The following is a 5,437-nucleotide window of genomic DNA, read 5'->3' on the forward strand; positions in this document are numbered from 1 at the left end:
CCCAGACGCCAACCTGTAAGTCAGGTCACCCCCCCCTCCCGTCCCGGAACTTCTACAGGCCCCTTTGTCACTCAGAGTCACAGCCAAACCCTTCCTTGCCAAGAACTTCGGGAGATAACCTGCTCTTCCCCCACCTCAGTGCTGTTCCCTGAACATCCCCGCCTCTGGGCCTTCACACTGGCTGTTCCCTCTGCCTTTGATACTCCCTGCTGCCATATCTGCACAGCTCCTCCTTCACTGCTGTCAGATCTCTGCTCGGCGGGCAGACTGACTCCCAGGAATTCCTAGCCCCTTCCCTCTGCCTTATCACCACCCAGCATATCATAGGTGTTCATTATGTCTCCTCCACTAGAATGTAAATCCGGGGGACAGGGATATGTTTCTCTTGTGTTCCTTGCTATAGTCTCAGTATCTGGCACACAGACACTCTCCTTCTCTAGACGGTGAAGACTAAAAAGGTAGGGATATGGTTGCATTCACCACCACCACCGGAGTACTCAAGCCACCATTAGTGTTCAACAAACACTGAATGAGTGGATGTGTGGATGGATGGATGGATAGAAGGAGGGAGAGAAGGAGGGAGGGTGGGAAGGAGGGATGCATAGGTGAATGGGGAGGTGGATGGGTGGGTGGATGGAGGGAGGGAGAGAAGGATGGATCAGTGGATGGGTGGATGGGAGGGTGAAGGGATAGATGGATAAGTGGGTGGATGGGTAGGTGGATGGGTGGGTGGATGGAGGGAGGGAGGGAGAGAGGGATGGATGGATGGATGAGTAGGTAGAAGGGTAGAGGGATGGGTAGATGGGTGAAGGGGTAGGTGGAGGGAGGGAGGGAGGGATGGATGGATGGATGGATGGGTGGACGCACGAGTAGGTGAATGGATAGATGGATGGGTGGGTGGATGGAGGGAGGGAGAGAGGGATGGATGGATGGATGGATGGATGGATAGGTAGATGGGTAGAGGGGTGGGAGGGTGGGTGGATGGGAGGGTGAAGGGATAGATGGACAAGTGGGTGGACGGGTAAGTGGAGGGAGGGAGGGAGGGAGGGATGGATGAGTAGGTGAATGGATAGGTGGATGAGTGGATGGATGGATGGAGGAAGAGAGGGATGGATGGATGAGTAGATAGATGGGTAGAGGGGTGGGTGGGTGGTGGGTGGATGGGAGGGTGAAGGGATAGATGGACAAGTGGGTGGATGGGTGGGTGGAGGGAGGGATGGATGGATGGAGGGAGGGAGAGAGGGATGGATGGATGGATGGATAGGTAGATGAGTAGAGGGGTGGGGGGGTGGGCGGATGGGAGGATGGAAGGACAGAGGGACAGGTAGGTGGGTGGGTGGGTGGATATGTGGATAGGTAGACGGGGGGGATGGATCAAGGTGCTGACAGGCAGGTGTTGTCTCGGGCCCGACTCTGCAAGAGGAGGCAGGTCTGTCCACCTGGAGCCCGGAGTCCTTTAGGAGCGCTTGAGATTCTGAGGTTGCAGATCCTGACTGGCCCCTCACGGACTCCCCAGGCTCCAGAGGATTTGCAATGCTTATTCCCAGCAGCAAGGAGAAAGTGCTCCAGGATGCCATACCGATGCACATTGTGAGTACTCGCGCCTTTTGAGCCAGTGCTTCTGCTGCTGAGAATCTCTGCAACAGGGATGCTAGCACTGGTGTGCAGAGATGGGTATGGGTGCCGAGAGGGTAACGGCGGACCAGCCTGCTCGCCCCTCAGTGGAGCATGGCCCACCGCACCGTGCTCGGTGGCCAGGACAAGAGTCAAAGAGGATGCATCCACGTGCTGAGAAAGGAACATGTGGAGTTGAGTTGCTAAGTGACAAGGAACAATCATATAAAACGAGCTGTGTGTGATATGGGTAAACACACGCTCCCTGTGTGTGTGTGTGTGTGTGTGTGTGTGTCCATGTGTATGAGTGCATAGGAAAGAGGCTGGGCTCACACTCACCCACCTCCTGACCACTGGGCACACAGTGGAATTGGAAGGGAAATTTCCTGGTTAGTCTCTATACTTTATCAACTTTTCTGTTAACGGTTGTCCTGTTGTACATTTCAGCACTTGATCCGAACATACATTTTTCTGGCTTCTGATGGCTCGATGGCAGTCGGGTTGGGCGGGAAGGTGGGTGGGTGGGTTAGTGGCGAGTTCACCCAGGGCGGTGGGTGTGGGATCCGTAACCAAGCTCTGACCAAACCAACTCGAAAGCCTCACCCTGGCATTCAAGGCTCCCCTCCACCCCACTTTTGAGCACACTCTCCCAGTATTCCCAAACACGTATAGCACGGGGTCAGCAAAGTACTCGGCCCAGTCACTTGTTTTTGTATAGCCTGTGGGCTAAGAATGCTTTTCACGTTTTTAAGTGGCTGGGGAATAATCAAAAGAAGGATAATATTTTATGACACAAGAAAATTATGTGACATCCACATTTCATTGTCAACAAAGTTTTGTTGGAACACAGCCACACTTACTCATTTATATGTCATGTATGGCTGCTTCTGAGCTCTGGCAGTGGAGCTGAGAAAATACAACAGAGACTGTCTGGCCTGCAAAACCCCAAATATTTACTCTCTGGCCCTTTGCAGAGAAGGTCTGCTGATGCCTGATATCTTCCGGCCCAAGCAAATCAGCCAGCTGTGTGGCCCCACTACTTGGCTTTTGTTCTTGGATCCATGCGCCCTGTACGTTCTCTCTCTCTGCCACCTCCCCGTGTCTTCCCGCTGGAAAACTAGCCATCCTGAAAGATCGTTTCACACCCGCCTGTGACGAGGATCTGCTGATCCCCCCTTCTGGCTGACGCCCAGGTAGGTCTCTCTACCCTCCCACCCCTAGGGGATCCTCACGGACAGGGACTGATTCATTCCTGGGTCTCCAGCGCTTGGCATAGTCTCTGGTTAAAGTTTGCTGAATTGCACGGACTGCTGTCATTGCTGTGTGGGTAAAATGCTTCCAGGCTTCTTGGGGTTTTTTTTTTTCCCTGACTCACCACAAAACCTGAAAACTAGCCAGGAAGCGTGGGGTTGGGAGTGGGGGGTGAGGGTCAGGTGGAGTGCAGAGAGCTGAGCTCATGGCCGGGGTGGGGGGGGGGGCGCGGTGGTTCTGATGACCCTAGGGGCTTCCCCCAGGGCAGAATCACTGCACGTGACCATGGAGGGCAAAGTAGGACCAGGAGGACACAGCATGATTCCGCTGAGTGGGGACCTCACTTTGGAGTCAGTTGGAGTCAGCCTGGTGGAGAGTGAGTTCCCCATGCTGGGAGGTAAGCAAGCCGAGGTTGGATCAAGAATATTATGGAGGAGACTCCTGTCCTCTCGGGACGCTGTACTGGATGAGCCTCCCACCTGGGGCTCTTGGGGGCCTGGGGTTCTCTCAGGGCAATGACCAGGCGCTTCAGTGCCAGGCACGATCTGGGGGTTTGGGGAGAAGACAGCACTATCCTTGCTGGCCGCTGAAGAACCCCCTCGCTTTCTGCCCCCCCCCCCCCCCCCCCCGTGTCTCACCCTGCTGCCCGCCGGCCGTGTGTGCCAGCATCTCCAGGGCTTCCCGGACGGAACCTGAGGCCTGAGGCAGGGCCCTGGGACCCAGCAGCCGGGAGCCCCACAGTTCTCCATGGAGCCCCACAGTTCGTGGGGATGACTTCACGGAGCTTCGGGGACTCTGGCCACCGTCCCCCGTGCTCTCCGCCCTGGAAACCCCCAACTCCGGGCATGTGTTTAGAGCTTGCCTTCTTCCGGGAAAGGTTTGAGGTTCTTTAATGATAATTCGGCCTCACATTGGCGCAGCATGAAAAACCCACAGCGCACTGTGGTCGAGAGTCCGGCCTCAGAGCCTGCTGTGACCAGCGGGAGCAAGTTGCTTAACCTTCCCAACAGGGCCACAAAGGACTCAGGTTTCTAATCCGGCTCCAGATTTGGGGCCTTGCTGCTACCACTTCTTGGCTGTGTGAGCTTGGTGAACATTTTGGGCTCCCCCCAGGACGTGCTCAGGGTTCTCTAAGAGCACACGGAAACTCACAAGGGCCCCGTGGACACGGGGAGCTGCCGTCATCGGGAAGAGACCAGCCCCTCCTCGCCCTGTGGAGCTGATGACAGGGCCAGCCTGTAATGCGCCCTCCTCCCTGCTGGCTGCCTCATGACTTGTGAGAAGATGCCAGCCCTCAGTTTTGGGGCCTTTAAATGAGCCACAAAAGCAGAACCACCCCTTTCCTTAAGCACAGGAGATGGTCAAGGGCGGTTGCTTGGACGTAATGTGGAGCCACCAAAGGCTGGCCCTGCCCCATCTCCGAGCCTCCCTGCCACCCCCACCCAGTCACACCCCAGGAGGCACCACTTGGGTGCTACAGGGGGGCCGTTGGGGCCTTCCTACTGGGCAGACACGCCCTCAAGCCTCAGTTCTGCCACTGCTCTGAGACGTGGTGTCGCCTCTCCGTGTTCCCATCTGTGAAATGGGACTCAGAAAACCTTTCTTGGGAAGTTGATGAGGGAGATGCATGGAGAATGTCAGGCTCAAAGTACGTGCCCCTCCCCCCCACCCAGTAGAAAACCCTCTGTTTTCCCTCCTGGTGCCCAGCCTTTTAAGGAGAAGGGAGGACCAGTCCAACCAGATAAGCGTTAAGATACTGGGAGACACACACGTTGGGAGACACAGGCTCTGGTCCTCGGTGAGAGCTCCCTGATCGTTCGCTTCTAAATCAAGACAGGAGGCAGTGGCGAAAAATAACAATTATAGCTAATGCTTAGTTCTTCCACAAATACTTCATTCCGTGCATAGTTATTAGGGGTCCACTGCACTGGGCACTGTTCCAGGTGCTGGGGGTACGGCATGGAGGTTGCCCGGAAGCCAGGGCAGAAGACAATACACAAATAAATATATAATATAATGTCACACGGTATGCTAAGGGCCAGGAAGAAAACTCAGGTGTGGGGGAGGGCAGGGGTGCATATAGAGTGATGAGGAGGGGGCAGGGTAGGATATCTTAGAGAAGGCGGTCAGGGAGTCGGCATTTGACCAGAGACCTTAATAAAGAAGGGGTGAGGCTCTAGGGGAATCTCGGTCTGGGCAGAGGAAATGGCCTAGGTCTAGGCCTCCTGGTGACACAGCCGTAGAGGTCTCTTACAAAAGGCAGTCCAGGGGCGCCTGGGTGGCGCAGTCGGTTAAGCGTCCGACTTCAGCCAGGTCACGATCTCGTGGTCCGTGAGTTCGAGCCCCGCGTCGGGCTCTGGGCTGATGGCTCGGAGCCTGGAGCCTGTTTCCGATTCTGTGTCTCCCTCTCTCTCTGCCCCTCCCCCGTTCATGCTCTGTCTCTCTCTGTCCCAAAAATAAATAAAAAACGTTGAAAAAAAAAATTTAAACAAAAGGCAGTCCAGTGGGGCTGTGGGGGAAGGAGAGAGGGAGGGAGGGGTCTGGGAGGAGGGAGGGGAAAGGGAGAGGGGGA

This window comes from Lynx canadensis, chromosome D4 (genome assembly GCF_007474595.2).
Source record: "Lynx canadensis isolate LIC74 chromosome D4, mLynCan4.pri.v2, whole genome shotgun sequence".
NCBI classification, from domain to species: domain Eukaryota; kingdom Metazoa; phylum Chordata; class Mammalia; order Carnivora; family Felidae; genus Lynx; species Lynx canadensis.